Raw genomic sequence first — 25,610 nt, 5'->3', positions numbered from 1 at the left:
TCAAAGTGCTCCTGTGATTACATTAAGCCCACTTAGATCACATCTCTTTTTGTTAAATTCAAAGTAAATTGATGAGTGACCCTACTTACAGTATATCTGCAAAATCCCTTAACACAATTACCCACAGGATTACTCATCACATGTTCTCAGTCCAGGGATTAGGAGTAAGTCTTGAGGTTCCATCCTAGAATGCTGCTTACAACAGCACCATATGGAAGCTGTTCTTGTTCTCAGGGAGCTCCTTCAGGGTCTCTGTTCTACAGAAGCAAAAATGCCAAACCTGGTCAGTCCAAACTCAAGTTGATGTTACAAGACACTGAAGACAAAAAACAGAGATAAGAAAGCTAGGGCCCCTTCCCTGCTCACCTGTAAATCTGAGTCACAGGTGCATACATTGCTCTCAGACCTTTAGTAGTGGTCACAGGCACTGAGAGTAGCTAGCACTGAAGTTAACTCCTAACTAAAGGCATCAGAAACCAAAAGCCATCCCGACAAACCAACCAAAAGCGACAGTAAGGCTGCAGTAATTCAACCAGGATTTGTTATAGACTTCTGCTGATTCGTTCATTCAGCATCATTTACTGAGGATTTACTATGTGACAAGCACTAAGCCACTTGCTGAGAACCATGTGATGATTATAAAATAAAGCCCTTATTTGCATCTTTATTCAAAAAAATTCGACTCTAAAACAGGGAGGGGAGATATAGAGGAAATGAAGGAATAAAGAAGAATGAGACGGGAAGGGAAAAATTGTGAGAAAATTGCTAAAATTCAAACATTGAATACTTTATGATACTTAACAAAATATAACTTTTTAGTGGGACAATGATACTAGGATTGTTTTTTAAAAACCCCTTCTATTTTAGTAACACAAATGAAATATTTACAGAGGCAGTGATGTGATATCTGGGATTTGTTTCTAAACAATGCCGGTTGGGACTTCCCTAGTGGTCTACTGGTTAAGAATCTGTCTGCCAATGCAGGGGTCATGGGTTCTATCCCTTGTCCAGGAAGATCCCCCACGCTGAGGGGCAACTAAGCCCATGCACCACAACTACTGAGCCTGTGCTCTAATGCCTGTGAGCCTCAATACTGAGCTGTGTGCTGCTACCACTGAAGGCTGTGCGCCTACAGCCTGCGGTCTGTGACAAGAGAAGCCACCGCAATGAGAAGCCCATGCACCCCACTGAAGAGTAGCCCCTGCCCGCCGCAACTAGAGAAAATGTGCACACAGCGACAAAGACCCAGTACAGCCAAAAATAAAATGACAAAAAAAAACAAATCTAGGTTGGAGAGGAAGTATAGATGTGCCGGGGTCTAGCCCTGGTGGATCCAGGGAATTCGAAGCAGGGACGGCGTCGGCGAGGATCAGGAAACAATTGCTTAATTAAACGTTAATTAAGGATATAAAGAGTAATAGAATGAGGATAGCTCAGTGAGGAAATTCAGTGGAGAAAAGAGGCTGAAATAAGGATAGCTCAGTGAGGAAATTCAGTGGAGAAAAGAGGCTGAATAATTCAGCCAGAAGGTAAGAGAAAGAACGACATGGTGAGACCAAGTTTCGGTGAACAAGGCCCGCACTTTATTTTCCAAAGTAGTTTTTATACCTTAAGTTATGCATAGAGGATAATGGGGGAAGGGGTAGAGTCATGCAGTAAGCCAGGCTTTCTTCCTGCAAACTTATCATATGCAAAAGTTTAGGTGATTTGCATCATCTTCTGGCCTGGAGGCCTTTTTCTCTAAAGGTGATTATTCTAAAGTCAGGCGCCAGCCTCCAAAAAGCATTAGATAAAGTTGCATTCCTACAGAGCAAAGGTGTGGTGGGCTATAACAAGAAAAAGAATTAACTCAAGGGTCCCAGGTTACAAACATTAAAGCTACTATTTACACCAATTATATTAATCAATACACTGCCAGGGACACAGCAGGTAAGGGATATGGAGACTTAGCAGCAAACATTGGCCCAACAAGTGAAAATCCCTTCACCAATACAATTTCTAATCAATCTTTTAACTGCTCAAAGGAATCTGTATTCAGACAGTTTAGAACATCTCATGCCTCTCACAGTTTGGAGGCTCTGAGCAATCACATGTGGCCAGAAAAACCTATTCAGGCAGGCTACAGGACTTCCAAGGGACTTTGTAGGTTGAAACACTGTCACACCCAGGAATTATTAACTGGAGCTGTAAGCTAACTCTTTTTTCAGAGAGGTAGTGGGGGACAGCCCCCTGTAAAGTCAGAGGTGTAGGTGAAAGCACAAAGCAGAAAGTAGGCAGACTCTGGTTTTGGGGGTAGATTGCTCGAGAATTTCCAGGGAGACTCCTGAGGCTTGATCCCGCCTTTGCGTATGCCAAGCCTCCTTCCTCATGACCTTTGCCAGGGGCGGAGCTCGCTCCCCGCAAAGATGCTGCAAGACTGGCCACAGAATGATCACTGCTGTGGTTACACGATAAGTAGATTCATTATATTATTGCTTTCATTTTTGCAACTATTTTTGAAATTTTCCAAAATAAAAAGGTACTTCCTCTCCAGAAGCTTATAACACAAAGAGTCAGATATCCCAACAAACAGACCATGAAGCAGTTTAACAAAACATACGCAAAGTGCTAGTCAAGCTCTGAGGACACTGACCACCTCGGGATACACAGGAGTCAGACAAGATGTCAAAGGAGTCTCCCTTGACCGGAGTCTATAAGAAAGAGTCTTCCAGGCAAAGGGCTGGGCAAGTGGACCCAAAGGCATGTGAATGTGAAGTCACAGAGCTCTGTGGTCTTCACATGACTTACTAGAAGCTGTATTACTTCAGAGCACCTGTCCTAGAGCCAGACCAGCCGTGCTGGAGCGCCTGCTCCTGAGTCCCTACTGTGAGACCTCAGGCAAGCTGTGTGTGTTGTCTCTGTGCCTCTGATTCTTCACCATGACAGGGGACTTGTAACAATAACCTACCTCCCAGGACTGTTGTCAGGAGTCAGTGAGTTAATCCACGTGCAGAGCACTTAGAAGAAAATGGGGGAAGAATAAACATTAGCTGTCAGTGATGGAAGCAGTAATCTCAGCCCACGATACCACACATCTTGAAAACCTCATCTGATTTCTATTTGTTACTATCTTCTTTTGGTTAGTTAGAGTGTACACTTGTACAGTAGGGGCTATGCCCATTGATCTCTGCAGCCCAGAACCTAGCCTAAGCCCAGAATCTGCCCATAAAAGGCAGGGATCAGGCAACTCTTCTTGCAGGCAGCAGGGCTGGGACCACCCAAAGGTTCTGTCTAGCCACCTCTTCATTCCCCTGTGGATTTGGTGGTTTAGTCTCTAAGTCCTGTCCAGCTCCTGCAACCCCATGGACTGTAGCCTGCCATGCTCCCCTGCCCATGGGATTTCCCCGGGGCAAGAATGCTGGAGTGGGTTGCCATTTCCTTCTCCAGGGGATTTTCCAAACCCAAGGGTCAAACCCAGCTCTCCTTCATTGCAGACAGTCTTCTGCATTGCAGGCAGATTCTTTACCAACTGAGCTACCAGGGAAGCCTAAGGCCATGACCACAATAGGCGACAATCAGGCAACTCTTCTTTCAGGCAGCAGAGCTGGGACCACCCAAAGGCTCTGTCTAGCCCCCTCTTTGTTCCCCTAGGGATTAGACTCTCAATGCTTACAACTCTTGGCTTCCTGTCGCTTCCTTCCTTGTTGGCACCTCGCCCTTCACTCTGCTGCAGAGCTGTTCATTCACTAAAGGTGTTCTCTGCTCCCCTCCCTGGCAGGTGAGCCACTGCTTCCTTGCTCTCTCTCCCCACCGCTGTATTATGTAAACAGACACAGCCACACTTATTCCGCAACTAATAAAGGGTGAAATGAGGATGAATCTGTAGCTCATGGGCCTCATATTTACTAGTGAGAAGTAGACTCCTCTGGAAAAGAGAAAAGCAAGTAAGATAGTAGCCAGGACATAAAGCCTTCAAACATAACCCCACCGCCAAGGAGACCCTGTAGACGGATTTATACAATCAGCTCACATCTCACTGGGGTTTGGTGCTCAGAAACTTCTGGGGAGGAGAGGGAGTCACAATGAGCAGGGAGCACAGCTTCAGGTTGTTATTTGCAGTGCAAACTGATTTCTTTTTCCTCCATCAACAGACATTCTCATTTTCACACAGCCCTCCCCCACAAGAACAGTGAGGAAGAGAAGAAGAGCCAGAACCTGAGACCTGAGAAGATACAAGACCACAATGGACACAGACTCTAAGGTGAAGTGTGAAGCTCACAGGCAGGTCTCTCTGGAATCTAAGCTGTCTGGACAAAGTGCCCTCTGCCCTGAGCAGTGATGTGGGGCTGGAACATGGTCCTGGCCCCCGACAAGTGGGAAATGCTGGTAGGACATTAACTAACCACCCAGGGGCAGAAGGAAAGGGAGCCTCAGAAGGGCCTCTCTCTACATGTTCTCCCCAAGTTACCCCTGAAAAGTGAAAGTGAAATCGTTCAGTCGTGCCCGACTCTTTGTGACCCCATGGACTGTAGCCTACTAGGCTCCTCTGTTCATGGGATTTTCCAGGCATTAGTACTGGAGTGGATTGCCATTTCCTTCTCCAGGGGATCTTCCCAACCCAGGGATTGAACCTGAATCTCCCGCATTGTAGACAGACGCTTTACCATCTGAGCCACCAGGGAAGTTACCCCTTAGGGTTGGGCAATTCAAGGTTATGACCCAGCCCTAGGATTTGATGGTTCTTTTCTGTTATAAAGGTGGGTGAGGAATCACAGAGCAGAAATGGGGCACAGGAAAGGAGAGACTAAAAAGAGCTGCATAAGCATGCTTTCGGAGAAGGCAACGGCACCCCACTCCAGTACTCTTGCCTGGAAAATCCCATGGACAGAGGAGCCTGGTAGGCTGCAGCCCATGGGGTCGCAAAGAGTCAGACACGACTGAAGCGACTTAGCAGCAGCAGCAGCAGCAAGCATGCTTTGTTTAAAGGTCAAGGCTTTTTGAGCCAGGCCAACTTCCCTTTCCTGCTGGGCTCTCTATGATCAATAAGCCTTGCCCTGTACTTTGAGCCCCACTGAACCCAGAACTCTTCTTGCTTGGGGACTAGAGCAACACATTAATAAGAGAACTGGAAACAGGAAGACAAATGAGAAAAGCAGAGTGGCAAGACTCCTGAAATAGTGTGATTACAAGGAAGAGAAACTAGTTTTCTCATAGGGCTCAGACAGGTTTTGAGAGTAACTTTTACGTGGGCTACCCAGGTGGTGCTAGTGGTAAAGAACCCATCTGCCAATGCAGGAGATTTAATAGGAGTTCAGTCCCTGGGTCAGGAAGTTCCCCCGGAAGAAGGCATGGCAACCCACTCCAGTATTCTTGCCTGGAGAATACCATGGACAGAGGAGCCTAGTGGGCTACGGTCCATGGGGTCACAAAGAGTAGGACACAACTGAGGTGACTTAGCACAGCATGCACCACATGATAAGTGGGCAAAATATTTTCAGTAATGACAGAACTTTTAGAATAAATGCCTAGTATTTATCTGGACTTTTAGAATAAATGCCCATATTTATCTGAATATGACATACTTGTAAAGGAAACTGAAAAATCATTTGAGTCTCATAATTTTATTGTCTTAACTGACATTAAGACTGGGGAACATTTTGATACAACCAGGAGTTTGAAGAAGAAAAGAAAAGCAGGAATAAAATAGGAGTATGTGTGGTGGCATAGGTATGTGAAGAAGAAAAAAGGAGAGCCAAAAAAAAAAAAAAAAAAGAGTAATACAAAAGGAACAATAAATTCCCATCATAATGCAAAGAAGGAAGCAGAGAGTTAATTATGGCTAAAATCGGCTAGCAGGCCCTCTCCCCCAGTTGAAACTTTCTCAACCCAACAAGGGCTTTATCACTCTACAGTGGAGAGCTACATTTTGTTGGCTAGTTTACATTAGACAGGGACTCCCCTGGTGACTCAGATGGTAAAGAATCTGCCTGCAGTGCAGGAGACCCAGGTTCAATCCCTGGGTAAGGAAGATCACTTGGAGAAGGCAATGGCTACCAACTCCAGGATTCTTTCCTGGAAAATTCCATGGACAGAAGAGCCTGGCAGTCTGCAGTCTATGGGGTCACAAAGAGTCAGACACAACTGACTAAAACCCACCCACTTATATTAGACAGAGAAATTTGATTAACATCAATTCTTCCAAGTGAAAGGTTGTTGTTGAATCACGCGAATACACCAGGATTCTTGGCCCCCGGAGGAGAAGAATTCAATCTGGAGCCAGAGACGAGGCTTGATCGCTCAGAGCTTTTGTGTAATAAAGTTTTATTAAAGTATAAAGGAGATAGAGAAAGCTTCTGACATAGGCATCAGAAGGGGGCAGAAAGAGTACCCCTCTGCTAGTCTTTAGCTGGATGTTATATAGTCACTAGCAGTCTGTTAATGAAAGAAAGGAATGTCTTAAAATTCAGAATGGCACCAGGCCCCTCACCCATAAGATGCATTTTGGGATAATCTTGGCACCAAATGGTTTATCCTGGGCCATAAAATGATTAACTTGAATCTTGAAGAAGGGCAGACCACCATACAAATAGTTTCATTTTCATAGATTAGGGGAACAATATCCATACTGGTTTGTCAAGTAGGTTCTGGGCCAAGAGGCGGAACCGACTTGGAGACAGAGTTTGGGGTAAAGGCATAGTACATTAGCATAGCTTAAGACAAACATTTCCATAAGAAAAAGGCATTGGTTATCTCTAGACTCGAGAATAGCTAACTTCAGGCGAAGCTGGGTGTCATTATGGCAACACAATATTTTAAGAGAAACCTCCCTTTAAATTGGTATAAGAAGGAAAAAATTTTGCTAGTTTGTTTCCTCCTGCCGCTTAAGAGAGATAAAAATGTCTGACACTTGCAGGCTATTTCCTCTATTTGGAGACCCCTGGCCTTCCTGCCTGTTACCCTCTCACAAGAACCAACTAAACATGTGACTCTCACTAAATTAACAAGTTAAACAGCAAGAGTCATTCAAAGTGCTTCAAGTGTTCGTGAGCTTATTCTCTAAGGCGAGGTCTCTTCTTTTTAAAAAAAAAAAAAAAAAGTATTTATTTAATTATTTTGGGCTGTGCTGGGTTTTCATTGCTGCGTGGACTTTGCTCTAGTCGCGGCAAGCAAGCAGGGGCTACGCTCTAGTTGCAATGCACGTGCTTTTCATTACGGTGGCTTCTCTTGTTGCGGAGCATGGGCTCTAGGGTGCATGGGTTCAGTTGGGCTCAGTAGTTGAGGCTCTCGGGTTCTAGAGCACAGGCTCAGTAGTTGTGGTATATAGGCTTAGTTACTCTGAGGCATCGGGTATAGAACCCACATCTCCTGCATTGGCTGGCTGATTCTTTACCACTGAGCCACTAGGGAAGCCCCTGTGTCTCTTCTTAAGAATCCTAAGGCCTCCACATGACTCAGCAATTTTACCCTCACTTTTATATGGAGAGAAATGAAAATCTATGCCCACATAAGAACGTGTACACACACTTGGAGGGAGATTAAGATGGCAGAGTAGAAGGACAAGGAGCTCATCTCTCTATACAACCCATCCAAACATACATCTACAAATGATACGAACGAACCTACAAAACAGAAAGAGACTCACGGACTTAGAAAACAAACTTACGGTTGACTTGCGGCGGGTGGGGGGCGGTGGTAAGAGATAGAGGTAGTTAGGAAGTTTGGGAAGGTCATGTACACATTGCTGTATTCAAAACAGATAACCAACAAGGACCTGTTGTAGAGCACATGGAACTCTGCTCAGTTTATGTGCCAGCCTGGGTGGAAGGTGGGGGTTTTTCGGGAGAATGGACACATGCATATGTATGGCTGAGTCCCTTCGCTGTCCACCCGAAACTACCCCAGTATTGTTAATCGGCTATACCCCAGTACAAAATTAAACATGTAAAGTTTGAAAAAAAAAATATATCTTCATAGTGAGGCTGGCAGAGCAATGCACACAAACTCTGGTAGGCAGAGAAGACAGGCGATCAGGTCAGGACCTGCGCCCCTGGGAAGGGACACGGAGAAGGATGGGGGTTACAGGGGTTACAGGGCCTGAGAGATCGTCCCTGGGGAGTAAGCTGTTCGAACCACATTCTGGGTGCTGCTGACGTGGGGTCCAAAACTAGGAAGACAAGAGATTCAAAACCAGTGGGACTAACAGTGGGGCTCTTTGAGACCGATATGTCATTGAAGAACGAGCACACGCTTGCTGACTCCCAAAACAGGAGGGAGGCGGCAGATTGACATTGCCCAGGACTCCGGCTGGTTTCCTAGGAGTGCCTGGGCACGTGACCCTGCCCCACCCAGCGCCCAGCCCAGCTCCTCCTGCTCCAGCCTAGCTCCCTTCTGGGGCGAGGGTGCCAGCTGGGGAGGGCAGGGACACACACTTAGCAGGAACGGAGCTGCTTACAGACCGGCCCTGGGGGTTTCTGCTCCAGCAGCTTGAGACTCACCCCCGGCCCGAATAGGGTGATGCTGGCCACCGTGCAGAGAAGCCCCAGCTCAGGCCTGGCTCTCGCTTTAGCCCCTCCGCCTCCTACCAAGTTGATGGCTGTCAGCACAGCCAGGGAAAAGACGGGACTCATGTTCACATCAGACTCAGCTCTCCCACTGGGCACGCATGTAAAACCAATAGGGACAGTCCTGCAGGAGGGCGCACCTAAACAGGTAACCATTTCACTTAATTTCCGACAGAGACAGCAGAAACCAGCGAGACATTGTAAAGCAATTATCCTCCAGTTAAAAACAAAAATCAAAAAAAAGCAAAGACTAGATGAACACAGTGAGAATTTTAACAAGGGATTAGAAAACATGTTAAAAAAAAAAACAAAACTGAAGGAGACAATAACTGAAATGGAAAAATACCTCTATGGAATTACTAGTAGACCAGGGGATACAGAAGAATGCGTAAGTGATACGAAAGACAGAATAATGGAAATCGCCCAGTCAGAATAGCAAAAAGAAAAAAAACATTTAATGAGAGCAGTTTAAAGTATCTCTAGAACAACATCAAGCCGACGGACATTAGCATTATAGATGTCCCAGGTGGAGAAGAGAGAGAAAGCTGTCCAAAAGCTATTTGGTGAAATGGCGGTTGCCAACTGCCCAAGCCTGAAAGAGCAAACAGCTATCCAGGGACAAAAAGCACAGAGGATCCCAAACAAAATGAACCCAAACAGACCCACACCAAGATAGGTCATCATGAAAATGGCAGGAGTTGAATAGAGAAAGAGAAAACCCAAGAGCTGCATACAAGAAAACCATCATAAGGCTGTCAGCTGATTTTTCTGCAGAAACTGTACAGGCCAGAAAGGAGCGGTAATATATATTTAGACTGCTGAAACAGGAAAACCTACCAGTTAGGATACTCTACTCAGCAAGATTATAATTTTGAATCGAAGGAGAGATTTTAAAAAAAAAGCTTCTCAGAGAAGTAAATACTAAGAGTTTATTAATACTGAACTTTATTGTTGTAGCTTAGTTGCTAAGTCATGTCTGACTCTTTATGACCCCATGGACTGTAGCCAGCCAGGCTCCTCTGTCTGTGGGATTATCCCAGGCACAAGTACTGGAGTGGGTTGCCATTTCCTTCTCCACTGATCTTCTGACCCAGGGATTGAACCCATGTCTCCTACAATGTCAGGGGGATTCTTTACCACTGAGCCACCTGGGAAGCCTTGAAAAGTTGATCTATTAATTAAGGTCAGCGTTTAGTCACCGGCCCCAGGGCCCAGGTTCCTTGGCCCACAATTCTGCTTCTCCTGCCAACAGATCTAGAAAACGCTCCCAAGCGCAACTGTCTGGGATTTCCATAACCTTCCCCTGCGCGTAACTCAGGACCCCCCTACCCTACAAGCTACGGAACAGGGAACCTCAAACCACGGCACCAGTCGAGGGTGGAAACTCCTGAGAACAAACACGAAGGCTTTTGACTGTAGAGGGAAAAATAAGCCCCTTGTCTTAAAGGATGGAAGCAAACCACAGCAGGATCAAGGAAACCAGTTCTATATCCAGAGATCAGGACGTGGCACCACAGTATCAAGGTGGAGAGGAATCAAGAGAACCACATGCTTTAAGAAAATAAAGGCAATTGCAATAGTCCTTACTCGCCCCTGGTTTTTTATTTTCATTGGGTTTTTATTTTGTTTTTCATTTCTCACACAGGCCTCTGAGTCCCCTGAGGATCTAGAAAGACCAGGAAAAGGAGTGGCTCCCTGGAGGGTGGAGGACACAGGATGAGATTCGATGGCTCTCTTTTATGACTGTACTGTTAGTAGAAAAAGAAGTCACTCTATCAGTTCCCTAACTGCTGGTGAGAGAAAAAAACAAAAAACACTCCACCCCTAAAAATACTCCCCTCTGCAAAACACAAGGGCCCTATTTGGGGACCAGGGCCCTGCCCCTCTCAGTACGGCAAGAAACAGGAGTGGAGGGCGGCGAGCAAAAAGGCCTGAGCCTTAAACAACCATTTCATGAGCACATCCTCCCAGCCAGCAAGTCTGAAGCCACTTGCTGTAATTTCGAGTTGCCAGAATGCCTTGCCTGGCTCCGTAAAACGTCTCTGACCATCTTCCTTGATGCCCAGAGACCCATTCCTTTGGGTCTTTTTGCCAAAGAACTTTTTTTTTTTTTTTTTTTATTGCCACACTGCATGTCATGTGGAATCTTAGTTCCTTTTTTTTTTTTTTTTGCCACACTGTATGTCATGCGGAATCTTAGTTCCTGGTTTTTTTTTTTTTTGCCACACTGAATGTCACGCGGAATCTTAGTTCCTGGACCAGGGTTTGAACTTGTACCCCCTGAAGTGGAAGCACAGAGTCCGAACCACTGGACAACCAGGGAAGTCCCTGATGGAACATTAAGACTGAAGAACAGAGTCTTATGCTCAGCCCCAGACAAAGGCTACCATCCCCGCTTCCTGCCGTTGCACAAGCCTCTCCTCCACCATAAAGTCCTTCCTTCTCCAGCCCTTGCCCTCAGCACACTCGAGTGGCGAGCTCTCTCAGGGGCCCACAGGCAGACGAGTAGTGGTTCCATCTCCTTGCGCCCACAGTTCGTTGGATGTGCCTCCGTTTGTAACTACACCCCATAATGATTTTGAAAATTAAGATAAAGTATGAAACAGAAAACTATCATCAAGAATTCCATTTTCTACCCATAGAAAGTGAAAGTGTTAGCCACACACTCAGTGGTGTCTGACTCTTTGCGACCCCTTGGACTGTAGCCCCGCCAGGCTCCTCTGTCCTGGGATTTCCTAGGCAAGGACACTGGAGTGGGTTGCCATTTCCTCCTCCAGGGTTCCCAATCCAGGGATCAAACCCATGTCTCTTGCATTGCAGGCAGATTCTTTACAGTCTGAGGCATCAGAGAAGCCCTTTCTACTCACTGCTGCTGCTGCTGCTACGTCGCCTTGGTCGTGTCTGGCAGTCTAGACTTAATCATTATTTAGCAACTTGGCATGTTTCTTCCAATTTCCTTTGCTGGGGTGGCAAACTGTAACCTCCCGGAATGCAAGGATGATATACTTTTTTCTTGTCCATGTGACATGCGGTATCTTAGTTCACAAACCAGGGATTGAACCTGTGCCCCTGCAGTGGGAGCACAGAGCCCTAACCACTGGACTGCCAGGGAATTCCTAATGACGATATACTTTCCCCCCGTTCGTACAGTTCTGGAGGTTACAAGTCCAACATGGTGTCACTGGGCTCACATCAAGGTGTTTGGCAGACGGTGTTCTTTCTGGAGATCCAAGGAGTGAATCCGCTTCCTCTCCTGATCCAGGCTCCAGAGACGCCCACATTCCTTGGTGCCCCGCCCCCTGCATCCGCCAACCCATCTGGGATTCTGCTTCCATCTTTCTTCAGATGGAGTCTGATATCACTCAAGATAGCTCACTGCATTTACATGGAGAGATCTGCTTCGTATAAGGGGCTTCCCAGGTGGCACTAGTTGTAAAGAACCTACCTGCCATGAGAGGAGAAGTAAAGACGCCAGTTCGATCTCTGGATCAGGAAGATCCCCTGGAGGAGAGGATGGCAGCCCACTCCAGTTTTTTTTTTTTTTTTAATATATAAAGTCCTTTTCTGCTCACATGAAGCTTATATAGACATCTTTGTAACTTATACCTGCCAGTCCTAACTCTGCCCTGACAATTTCTACATGCCTTTTCTTATTTCATCTTTTTTCAGTCTTTCCTTTTCATATTATAATTAAGGATAGTACATAGACAAAAATAATGCGTGGACCACAACAGGGAGTTCCTTCAACAAGATGAGTGTAAGGCATCCCTTCTGAAGCCTGCTTCTAGGCTTGGCATTCAGCAAAGCCATCTAACTCTAGGACGCACTCCCAGACCCCCAGAGACAATAACTGTGACACAAGCCCCACGCCTTCTGAATATTCCTGTCTTCGGATTAAGACATTTTCCAGAATGTCACTCACGAGTTACAGCTACCCAGTCTTTCTGGTCCTGCAAGGCAAGACGTGCCCATCATGTTCGTCTCCAGCTGGCCTGCCCAGACCCTTGGCTACAAGACCCCTCCCCTCCGATGACCAGGGTGACACTTTCACCCGTTGCCATAATTATAAGAGCTCACACTCACTCACACTCACCAACTGCCAGGCAAATACCATGAGTGTTATCACCCATGTTTTGCCAGGTTAAAAAAAAAACTAAGACAGGACTTACCTGGTAGTCCAGTGGTAAAGAATCTGCCTGCCGTTGCAGGGGGTCACGGATTTGATCTCTGTTCTGGGAAGATTCCACAAGCCCCAGAGCAATAAAGCCCATTTGCCACAACTACTGAGCCTGTGCTCTAGAGACCATGCTCGGCAGCAAGAGAAGTCACTGCGATGAGAAGCCCCTGTGCCTCAATGAAGAGTAGAGAAAGTCTGTGCTCAGCAACACAGCACAGCCAAAATTTAATTATAAAAAATTATTAAAAAAATACAACAAAAGTGAGACAGAGAAGTTAAGCATCAGAAGAAGACAGCATCGTAACAGCATAATTTAATCTCCTCTCCCACCCAAATAAATGTTAATAATTCCATCTTTGCAGAGGACACCCTAAGATTTCTGAGGTCTCCTGCCGGGAGCCGGCGTGAGAAGCTCCGCCCATGGCAAAGGTCATGAGGAAGGAGGCTCGGCATACGCAAAGGCGGGATCGAGCCTCAGGAGTCCCCCTGGAAATTCTCGAGCATCTACCCCCAAAACCAGAGTCTGCCTACTTTCTGCTTTGTGCTCTCACCTACACCTCTGACTTTACGGGGGGCTGTCCCCCACTACCTCTCTCTGAAAAAAGAAATAACTTACAGCTCCAGTTAATAATTCCTGGGTGTGATGGTGTTTCAACGTACAAACTCCTTTGGAAGTCCTCTAGCCTGCCTGAATAGGTTTTTCCGGCCACATGTGATTGCTCAGAGCCTCCCAACTGTGAGAGGCATGAGATGTTCTAAACTGTCTAAATACAGATTCCTTTGAGCAGTTAAAAGATTGATTAGAAATTGTATTGGTGAAGGGTTTTTCACTTGTTGGGCCGATGTTTGCTGCTAAGTTTCCATATCCCTTACCTACTGTGTCCCTGGCAGTGCACTGATTACATTCAGGAATGTAAGTAGTAGCTTTAATGTTTGTAACCTTGGACCCTTAAGTTAATTCTTTTTCTTGTTATAGCCCACCACACCTTTGCCCTATAGGAATGCAACTTTAATGCTTTTGGAGGGTGGCGCCCTACTAATCACCTTTAGAGAAAAATATGTTTTCTGAAGAAAAGGTCTTAAAATGTTAACAGGCCTCCGGGCCAGAAGATGATGCAAATCACCTAAACTTTTGCATATGATAAGTTTGCAGGAAGAAAGCCTGGCTTACTGCATGACTCTACCCCTTCCCCCATTATCCTCTATGCATAACTTAAGGTATAAAAACTACTTTGAAAAGTAAAGTGCGAGCCTTGTTCACCGAAGCTTGGTCTCCCCGTGTTGTTCTTTCTCTCACCTTCTGGCTGAATTATTCAGCCTCTTTTCTCCACTGAATTTCCTCACTGAGCTATCCTTATTCTATTACTCTTTATATCCTTAATTAACATTTAATTAAGCAATCGTTTCCTGATCCTCACCGACGCCATCCCCGCTTCGAATTCCCTGGATCCACCGGGGCTGGACCCTGGCAGTCTCCTGAGTGAAATCCACCTTCTAGAGGGATTCTTTTCCCCTTCCATTTCCAGGATTTTGCCCCTTTCCATTTCCACACTCAGCCTTTTGTTTCCTGTCTTGCTCTTTACGTAGGCACCTGTTCTCTAACACCACACTCACAATTACACGTCGTTCTTCGTAAGAGCTTGCTTTTATAAACTGCAGCTTCTGTCCGGGAAGAAAGGGGCAGGATCCCTGTCCCCATAAAACGTCATTTTTATTGAACTGTCAGCTGTTTGCACAGCCATTCTCTGGCCATGGAAGGTGTGCACTGGGAAAAAAAAGTGTGTAGTAAGGAGGAAGCAGGAGTGGGGAGAGTCCCTGGAAGGGTCACAAAGAGCAGGAGATTGCAAATGCAGAAACGGTCAGAAAACACACCCAGAGATTAGAGCCTTTCAACAATGGCAGCCCCATCCGCCTCTTTCCATTCCTGTTAACCTCTGACTTCTCAGCCCGTCCCGCCAGGCCTTGACTTCTTAGACCAGAACTAGAGGTCTGTTGCTGTGCTGGGTGTGTGCTCAGCCTCTCAGTTACATCCAACTCATTGCAGTCCTATCAACTGTAGCCCACCAGGATCCTCTGTCCAAGGGATTCTCCAGGCAAGAATACTGGAGTGGGTTGCCATGCCCTCCTCCAGGGGATCTTCCTGACCAAGGAATCAAACCTGCGTCTCCTGTGAATCCTGCACTGGAGGCAGATTCTTTTCCATTGAGGCACCAAGGAAGCCCGATATGACGGGTAAGGGAGTAATATCCAACATATATAAATAGCTCATAGAACTTAGTATCAAAAAACAACCCAACCGAAAAATAGACATTTTTCCAAAGAAGACACACAGATAGCCAACAGGTTTATGAAAAGATGCTCAACATCTTTATCTTTAATCAGAAAAATGGAAATCAAAATCAAAGTGAGATATCACCTCATTCTGGTCAGAATGGCCATCATCAAAAATACCATAAATAACAAATGCTGGCAAGAAGGTGGAGAAAATGGAATCCTTGTATACGGTTGCACGCATACTCAGTCACTAAGCCGTGTCCGACTCTGTGACCTCATGGACTGTAGCCCACCAGGCTCCTCTGTCCAGGGGATTCTCCAGATAATAATACTGGAGTGGGTTGCCATTTCCTCCTCCAGGGGATCGTCCCCACCCAGGGATAGAATCCACATCTCCTGCGTTGGCAGGTGGATTCTTTACCACCAAAGCCACCTAGTAAGCTCCTCATAATAAGTAGAGTATAATCTATAAATGTATCGAATCACTAAGGTGTACACTTGAGTCTAATTTAATATTATAAATACACTATACCTCAATAAAAAAGAAAGAAAGGAGAAGAAAGGAAGGAAGGAAACAGGATACTTAGAAACAAACAAACAGAACAATTAAATGCCTGCTTTCCTGGAACTTGTGTGTGCTCAGTGCTCAGTTACTGAGGTGTGTTCGACTCTGTGCGACTCCATGGACTGTGTAGCTCCTCTGTCCGTGGGGTTCCCAGGGATACCGGTGCTATTTACTCCTTGACAATAAGAACACCTTCCCAGGCGCCAAGGCCATACTAACTCTGCTGACCTGTTTTCATTTGAAATCTTGAAGGAATGTACTCCTGACATGTTTGGTGGACTTTCTTCTGACAAGATACAAGCTGTGCTGAAAACCATGCTTCTCCCAAGCAATTCCTCAGAGCCATCTAGTCTCCTAGGCTGCAACCCTCACTTTGGCTCAAAAAAACAACAACCAAAAAAAACCACCTCTTTTCTATTCTTATTATAGATGGGCTATTGATTATTTCCATAAACACAGGTTAAGCAAAGTGACGCCTTGAGCAAAAACCAGAGGGGATGGTGGTGAAAATGGGAGTTCTAGGCTACAGAGATGCCATCACAGCAGTAAAGGGGGCCACAGCATATAGTAGAGTAAAAATCGGACTAAGAGAGTGAGAAGCTTGGGTTAAGATGTATAAAGCTAAGTGCCGAAGTCACGGCTATGTCAGGCAAGAAACCTCTCTCTCTGGATGTCAGTCTTTTTTCATCCATTAATTGGGGGAAGGGAGAACTAATCTAACGACTTCTTGGGCGGGGGAAGAGGGGAGTAATTTCAAGTTTTAATTACTTAGACTATAATCACTTTATAGGCCATCTATAGATAATACAGAAAATTTAAACAAGGTGAATACGTTACACAATTGATTACAATCTATTGTTTTTTATTTTAGTTATTTATTTTTGGCTACAGTGAGTCTTTGTTGCTTTTCGGAGGCTTTTCTGGTTATGGTGAGCCGGGGCTACTCCTCATCGTGATGTGCGGGATTCTCACTGCCGTGACTTGACCCAAAGCATGTGGAATTTTCCCAGACCAGGGATTGAACCAATATCTTTTGGACTGGCAGGTGGATTCCTATCCACTGTGCCACCAGCGAAGTCCAATTACAATATATTATTGATACTATGGCTTCCGTCTCAACATCTCCTTCAATGTATGGCAAATTACACCGATGGCTCAGCAGGTAAAGAATCTGCCTGCAACGCAGGAGACATAGGAGACTCGGGTTGAATCCTGGGGTCATTTGTCCTTGAGTCTACTTCTGTTTTGTAAATAAGTTCATTTGTATCATTCTTTTAGATTTTACATATAAGTGATGTCATGTGATGTTTGTCTTTGTCTGACCTACTTCACTTAGTATGATTATTTCTAGGTCCATCCATGATGTTGCAAATGGCGTTATTTCATGATTTTTGTGGCTGAATAATATTCCACTGTGTATATACACACCACATCTTCTTAGGGTGGCTCCATGTCTTGGCTATTGTAAACAGTGCTGCTATGAGCAGTAGGATGCAAGTATCCTTTTGAATTATACTTTCCTCTCGATAAAGGCCCAGGTAAATGACTTCTAAGCATTATGACTCAGAGTGTGGTCCAATAGCCAGTAGGAATGGCATCATTCAAAATCTTATTAAAAAATGCAGAATCTTGGGCTTCCCCGGTGGCTCAGTGGTAAATCATCTGCCTGCCAATGCAGGAGACACAGGTTTGATCCCTGGTCCGGGGAGATTCCACATGCTGCAGAGCAACCAAGTCCATGAACCATAACTATTGAGCCTGTGCTCTAGAACCCAGGAGCCATAACTAGAGAAGCCTGCGTGCCCTTAGAGCCCATGCTTTACCACAAGAGAAGCCACCAAAATGAGAAGCCCTGGACTGCAACTTGAGAGTCGTCCCTGCTTGCAGCAACTAGAGAAGAGCTCGTGCAGTAACAAAGACCCAGCACAGCCAAAAACAGACAAACAAATATTTTTTTAAATGCAGACTCTCAGGCCCCACTAGAAGAATCAGATCTGTATTTGATCAAGATAATCAGGAGATCAATTAGCACCTTAACGTGCCTGCCACTTTTACAAAGCAATTGCTTGAGACTCACCTCAACTCTGTCACTTAGCGGGGGGAAAAAAAGGTTCAGCCGGGAGGACCAACCCCACGCCCAAGGAGCAGTGGCTGCGTGGGCGCAGGAGGGCCTAGAGGAGCTATCCCACGTTGAAGGTCAGGAAGGGTGGCGGTGAGGAGATACCCCTCATCCAAGGTAAGGAGCAGCGGCTGCACTTTGCTGGAGCAGCCGTGAAGAGATACCCCACGTCCAAGGTAAGAGAAACCCAAGTAAGACGGTAGGTGTTGCAAGAGGGCATCAGAGGGCAGACACACTGAAACCATACTCACAGAAAACTAGTCAATCTAATCACACTAGGACCACAGCCTTGTCTAACTCAATGAAACTAAGCCATGCCCATGGGGCAACCCAAGATGGGCGGGTCATGGTGGAGAGATCTGACAGAATGTGGTCCACTGGAGAAGGGAATGGCCTTCAGTATTCTTGCCTTGAGAACCCCATGAACAGTATGAAAAGGCAAAATGATAGGATACTGAAAGAGAAACTCCTCAGGTCAGTAGGTGCCCAATATGCTACTGGAGATCAGTGGAGAAATAACTCCAGAAAGAATGAAGGGATGGAGCCAAAGCAAAAAGAATACCCAGCTGTGGATGTGATTGGTGATAGAAGCAAGGTCCGATGCTGTAAAGAGCAATCTTGCATAGGAACCTGGAATGTCAGGTCCATGAATCAAGGCAAATTGGAAGTGGTCAAACAAGAGATGGCAAGAGTGAATGTCGACATTCTAGGAATCAGCGAACTGAAATGGGTGAATTTAACTTAGATGACCATTATATCTACTACTGCGGGCAGGAATCCCTCAGAAGAAATGGAGTGGCCATTATGGTCAACAAAAGAGTCTGAAATGCAGTACTTGGATGCAATCTCAAAAACGACAGAATGATCCCTGTTCATTTCCAAGGCAAACCATTCAATATCACAGTAATCCAAGTCTATGCCCCAACCAGTAACGCTGAAGAAGCTGAAGTTGAACGGTTCTATGAAGACCTACAAGACCTTTTAGAACTAACACCCAAAAAAGATGTCCTTTTCATTATAGGGGACGGGAATGCAAAAGTAGGAAGTCAAGAAACACCTGGAGTAACAGGCAAATTTGGCCTTGGAATACAGAATGAAGCAGGGCAAAGACTAATAGAGTTTTGCCAAGAAAATGCACTGGTCCTAACAAACACCCTCTTCCAACAACACAAGAGAAGACTCTACACATGGACATCACCAGATGGTCAACACCGAAATCAGATTGATTATATTCTTTGCAGCCAAAGATGGAGAAGCTCTATACAGTCAGCAAAAACAAGACCAGGAGCTGACCGTGGCTCAGATCATGAACTCCTTATTGCCAAATTCAGACTTAAATTGAAGAAAGTAGGGAAAACCACTAGACCATTCAGGTATGACCTAAATCAAATCCCTTATGATTATACAGTGGAAGTGAGAAATAGATTTAAGGGCCTAGATCTAATAGATAGAGTGCCTGATGAACTATGGAATGAGGTTTGTGACATTGTACAGGAGACAGGGATCAAGACCATCCCCATGGAAAAGAAATGCAAAAAAGCAAAATGGCTGTCTGGGGAGGCCTTACAAATAGCTGTGAAAAGAAGAGAAGTGAAAAGCAAAGGAGAAAATGAAAGATATAAGCATCTGAATGCAGAGTTCCAAAGAATAGCAAGAAGAGATAAGAAAGCCTTCCTCAGCAATCAATGCAAAGAAATAGAGGAAAACAACAATGGGAAAGACTAGAGATCTCTTCAAGAAAATTAGAGATACCAAGGGAACATTTCATGCAAAGATGGGCTCGATAAAGGACAGAAATGGTATGGACCTAACAGAAGCAGAAGATATTAAGAAGAGGTGGCAAGAATACACAGAAGAACTGTACAAAAAAGATCTTCACGACCCAGATAATCACGATGGTGTGATCACTGACCTAGACCAGACATCCTGGAATGTGAAGTCAAGTGGGCCTTAGAAAGCATCACTACAAACAAAGCTAGTGGAGGTGATGGAATTCCAGTGGAGCTATTTCAAATCCTGAAAGATGACGCTGTGAAACTGCTGCACTCAATATGCCAGCAAATTTGGAAAACTCAGCAGTGGCCACAGGACTGGAAAAGGTCAGTTTTCATTCCAATCCCAAAGAAAGGCAATGCCAAAGAATGCTCAAACTACAGCACAATTGCACTCATCTCACACGCTAGTAAAGTAATGCTCAAAATTCTCCAAGCCAGGCTTCAGCAATATGTGAATCGTGAACTTCCAGATGTTCAAGCTGGTTTTAGAAAAGGCAGAGGAACCAGAGATCAAATTGCCAATATCCGCTGGATCATGGAAAAAGCAAGAAAGTTCCAGAAAAACACCTATTTCTGCTTTATTGACTATGCCAAAGCCTTTGACTGTGTGGATCACAATAAACTGTGGAAAATTCTGAAAGAGATGGGAATACCAGACCACCTGATTTGCCTCTTGAGAAATTTGTATGCAGGTCAGCAAGCAACAGTTAGAACTGGACATGGAACAACAAACCGGTTCCAAATAGGAAAAGGAGTACATCAAGGCTGTATATTGTCACCCTGTGTATTTAACTTATATGCAGAGTACATCAGGAGAAATGCTGGACTGGAAGAAGCACAAGCTGGAATCAAGATTGCTAGGAGAAATATCAATAACCTCAGATATGCAGATGACACCACCCTTATGGCAGAAAGTGAAGAGGAACTAAAAAGCCTCTTCATGAAAGTGAAAGAGGAGAGTGAAAAAGTTGGCTTAAAGCTCAACATTCAGAAAACGAAGATCATGGCATCCGGTCCCATCACTTCATGGCAAATAGATGGGGAAACAGTGGAAACAGTGGCTGACTTTATTTTTTGGGGCTCCAAAATCACTGCAAATGGTGACTGCAGCCATGAAATTAAGACGCTTACTCCTTGGAAGGAAAGTTATGACCAACCTAGATAGCATATTCAAAAGCAGAGACATTACTTTGCCAACAAAGGTTCGTCTAGTCAAGGCTATGGTTTTTCCATTGGTCATGTATGGATGTGAGAGTTGGACCATGAAGAAGGCTGAACGCCGAAGAATTGATGCTTTTGAACTGTGGTGTTGGAGAAGACTCTTGAGGGTCCCTTGGACTGCAAGGAGATCCAACCAGTCCATTCTAAAGGAGATCAGCCCTGGGATTTCTTTGGAAGGAATGATGCTAAAGCTGAAACTCCAGTACTTTGGCCACCTCACGTGAAGAATTGACTCATTGGAAAAGACTCTGATGCTGAGAGGGATTGGGGGCAGGAGGAGAAAGGGACGACAGAGGATGAGATGGCTGGATGGCATCACTGACTCGATGGATGTGAGTCTGGGTGAACTCCGGGAGTTGGTGATGGACAGGGAGGCCTGGCGTGCTGCGATTCATGGGGTTGCAAAGAGTCGGACATGACTGAGCGACTGAACTGAACTGAGTCATTTCACTTGTGCCCGTTTTCTAATCCAAATCAGAGCTCTCAGATTTGGCCACATCCCAGAATAGAGTGGAGCCTTTGTAATGGCTTAGACAGTAAGAATCTGCCTGGAGTGCAAGAGACGCGGCTTCGATCCTTGGGTCTGGAGGATCCCCTGGAGGAGGGCAGGGCAACCCACTCCAGTATTCTTGCCTGGAGAATCCCCACGGACAGAGGAGCCTGGTGGGCTACAGTCCAGGGGATTCCAGAGAGTTACACGACTGAGCGACTAACAGAATAAAGTGGTTGGAAACACAGGTGGGGCAGTGCTGCCACCTTGTGGGTATGAACATGCAATAAATACACTTGATTTTGACCGTTCTCAGCTATAAAGGCACCCCACTCCACTAATCTTGCCTGGAGAATCCCATGGACGGAGGAGCCTGGTGGGCTGCCATCTATGGGGCCGCACAGAGTCGGACACGACTGAAGCGACTTAGCAGCAGCAGCAGCAGCTATAAAGGAGGCGGGAGGTTGGCGGAGCGGGTGAAGTCCAAGTCTCAGCGTAGGTAAGAGAATCACAACCACCCAAACTGACTGGAAGCGAGAGTCACAGAGACCTGGGCTGACCTCATAGAGTAATGTCACTTTTCAAAGGGCAGATTTTACAATACCTAATAAAATGTGGTATTAGTGGAATCCTGGGTTCCAAGCCAAGCTCTACTCTTGGAATCTTCAAGAAACAATAAGTCACTGTGACAGTTATTTTCAGACACCCCGCTCCTGCCTGAACTCTGCCAGTAAACTTGGAGCTTTCCAAAGAAACTTACTTTCATCTGACAGTTCTTTTTCATCCTGAGCCAAAATGTGTCTGGTGCAGACTCGCCAAGCCTCCTGTTACTCTCTGTAGGCATGGAAACAAGTCTCAACCCTTTTCACACAACAGACCTTCAAATACTTGTAAAGAACCACCATGCACCCCCTACGTCTTCCCTGAGCCATTTCCAAAATGACGTATTCTGAAGCTCCCCGACACTTTCCGGTCACTTTCTGACAGGTAAGTGAAGTATGTCAACCAGAGCAGAGACTCCAATCCTGGGAGCGTTCCAAGCACAGCTGCAGAGCCATAGGATGAGCCACGTCCTCATGCTGAGCACTTCCCCTGTATCTAGAAGCCAAATTCCACCTCAGTTCACGCGAGGAGATTGGAGTCTCGACTTATGCTTCTGCCCCAGTCACTCCATATCTGTGGATGTGTATACTTTTTGTTGTTTTACTTACGGTCTGTGGTGGGTCTTCACTATTGCACGGGCTTTTCTCTGGTTGTGGCTATCGGGGGCTATTCTCCAGTTGCAGGGCACAGGCTTCTCATTGCCGTGGCTTCTCTTGCTGCGGAGCACAGGCCCTGGGGCGCTCCAGCTTCAGCAGTTGCAGCACGTGGGCTCAGTAGTTGTTGATCCTGGGTTGTAGAGCGCAGGTTCAGGAGTTGTGGTTCACGGGCTTAGTTGTTCCACGGCATGTGGGATCTTCCCGGGCCAGGGATAGAACCCATGTCTCCAGCACTGGCAGGCAGATTCTTTTTTTTTTTTTCATTGGAAGATAATTACTTTTCAATATTGTGATGATTTCTGCCATACATCACCATGAATCAGCCACAGGCAAACACATGTCCCCCTCCCTCTGAAACCTCCCTCCCTCCTCCACATCTCTAGGTTATCATTACCACTGAACCTCCAGGGAAACCCTGTTGTTTTATTTTTAAGAAATATTTAGTGAAATAAGTCAGAAAGAGAAAGACAAATATCGTGTATTAACGCATATATGTGGAATCTAGAAAGACAGTACCGACAATCCTACGTGCAAGGTAGCAAAGGAGACACATATGTAAAGAACAGAACTTTGGACTCAGTGGGAGAAGGAGAGGGTGGGATGATTTGAGAGAATAGCTTTGAAACATACACATTACCATATGTAAAATAGATAACCAGCCCAAGTTTGATGTATGGAGCAGGGCACCCAAAGCTGGTGCTCTGTGACAACCTGGAGGGTAGGGAGGGAGGTGGGAGGGGCTTTCAGAATGGGGGTGGGGGGACATACGTGTACCTATGGCCGATTCATACTGATGTATGGCAAAAACCATCACAATATTGTAATTATCCTCCAATTAAAATAAAAAAAAACTTTTTTAAAAAAGAAATATCTATTAGAGCCTGCATTGCGCTAGAGACACAAGAATGAATCAGACCTGGTCCCTGCCCTTACTGAGGGAGAGAATCCAACCAAGCATCAGAGCACTGCAGTCTAGTGAGAAACATGTTGATAAGAGGTTAACACGGGCGTCTGGGCACAACTGATCAGCCCCCCAAGAAAACCATCCACTCCGGGTTTTCTAGGCTCTCGTTTTCTTCATTCCAAGTTCAAAGCGAAAAAGAGAGAGAATGCAAGTGTCCCAGATTTTTGCAGTCACGATTCAACCAGACATTTACCTCTGGATAATGCAGGGTATTGGTGGGCCCCCCCACCCACCACACTGGCGCACACAGCAGCCAGGCAGCTGCCCACTAAGGCAATTCCAGCAAGTCAGGGAACTGGAGTTCTTCTCTGGCTTGGATTGGCAAACTTCACTGGCAAACTGACTGTGACCTTGAACAAATTACGGAGCAGTTGGACTAACCCTCCACAGGTCTATGTGTGGGGTGAGAGCCCTTCAGAGAAACGTCACACCTTCTTCTTCTCAGAAGCCACCACCCAAATACATTGGGGACTCCGATGCTCCCTGACTGTGCGTGCTAAGTCACTTCAGTCCTGTCCAACTCTTTGCAACCCTATGGACCGTAGCTCACCAGGCTCCTCTGTCCATAGGATTCTCCAGGCAAGAATACTGGAGAGGGTTGCCATGCCCTCCTCCTACATCTCTTGTGTCACTGACTGTGTGTGTGAATAAATGACTCTTCTTAGAGCAACAGGAAGCATGGGTATGATACAATCAACAAGCATTTTTGAATGTCTAAGTGCACTGTACATGGACAGAGAAGCCTGGTGGGCTACAGTCTATAGGGTGGCAAAGAGTCAGACACGGCTGAGCACACACACACACGCACACACACGCGTACACACACACTCACACACACACACACACACACACTAAGTATACTGAAGAGTGTGGAAATGAAATAACAGTAGAAAATGGTTATTTCTCCCACTTTCCCCTCACCTCCTTCCTGGAAGGAGACCTTTGTAAGACACAAACATTGTGCTTGACATAACTGAAGCTCTCGGGATGAGCTCTAAGTGTGCGTGCTCAGTCGTGTCTGACTCTTTATGACCCGATGGACTGCAGCTCCCCAGGCTCCTCTGACCGTGGGATTTTTCAGGTGAGAATACTGGAGAGGGTTTTGCCTACTCCAGGGGATCTTCCTGACCCAAAGAGCGAACCTATGTCTTTTGCGTTTCCTGCATTGGCAGGTGGATTCTTTACCACTAGCGCCACCTGGGAAGCCCTAAGTGGTTGTCTGTATTAACAAGAGAAAAGTCTGTCTCGGGAGTGTCTTACATCAATGCAGTTGAGAGACCCAAAGTCCTCTCCCATGGGAAACAGGACCCAACATCCCTTTTCAAGTCCATAGAGGGGAAGATTAGATGGAGTGAACCGCTAGGGAGCCAGGACTTGGGGAGATGATGGGGGTGAACAGACTGAGGGGACCTGGAGGAAGCTGCGGGGAGGAGCCCCCTGATTAGCAGCCTTGGGGCAGACTGGAGGAGGACTCGATGGGGAAGTAAAATACCACCTCAGGCTCCACGTGTGTGCGTGACCTTCTATCAGAAAAATGTTTTACCGATAATGGACTGCACTGTCACATGCTTTCTAACATACCATGTCTAGATAAAGGCTTACAAAAATATCAGTCAATTCAACAAATATTTGTAGAGCACCCACAAAGTGCCAGGCCCTACATAAGTTTAGGAACTTACAAGTGAACAATTAACAGCCCTGCCTCAAAAATCCCCACCCAGTCAGCTCTGTGCTCCTTCTCGGTCCTGCCCTCCTCCCTGCCCTCCATCAACAGAAACCCTACCCCACCCTCCAGACCCAGCCCAAGTTCCACTGAACCCCAAGTTTTTTGAGCTACTCACCGTCCACAGTGAATTGCTGCCACTTCTGAAGTTTGATTGCATAATATCCCTAGGTTTTATGAAGTGTGTGTCAGCTCCCTGGTTAAACTTGAGCGTCCTGAGGACTGAGACCATGGTTAGAAATTTCCAGGGAGTAGTGGCTCAGTGGATAAGAATCCACCTGCCAAAACAAGGGACATGGGATCGATCCCTGGTCCGGGAAGACTCCACATGCTATAGAGTAACTAAGCCAGGGTGCCACAACTCATGAGCCCGTGTGTCTAGAGCCCATGTCCACAACTAGAAAAGCCACCATGATGAGAAACACCACAATGAAGAGTAGCCCCCACTCACAGCAACTAGAGAAAGCCTGTGCAAAGCAACAACTCAGGGCAACCATAAGTAA

General features: G+C 45.9%; 1 long non-coding RNA gene across 1 annotated transcript in view; it reads right to left on the bottom strand.

Annotated features, from left to right (window-relative positions):
- LOC139177135 (uncharacterized) overlaps positions 1-18,229 on the bottom strand; it is a 31,109-nt gene extending 12,880 nt beyond the window's left edge. The window contains exons 1-2 of the long non-coding RNA XR_011561610.1: positions 12,710-18,229; positions 2,948-2,996 (exon numbers count right to left, since the gene is read on the bottom strand). This is a non-coding gene — a long non-coding RNA (uncharacterized lncRNA). The remainder of the gene's footprint in view (positions 1-2,947; positions 2,997-12,709) is intronic.
- Positions 18,230-25,610: the final 7,381 nt, after the last annotated feature.

Source organism: Bos indicus, chromosome 18 (genome assembly GCF_029378745.1).
Source record: "Bos indicus isolate NIAB-ARS_2022 breed Sahiwal x Tharparkar chromosome 18, NIAB-ARS_B.indTharparkar_mat_pri_1.0, whole genome shotgun sequence".
NCBI classification, from domain to species: domain Eukaryota; kingdom Metazoa; phylum Chordata; class Mammalia; order Artiodactyla; family Bovidae; genus Bos; species Bos indicus.
This window is presented reverse-complemented; position numbering and strand designations above follow the sequence as displayed.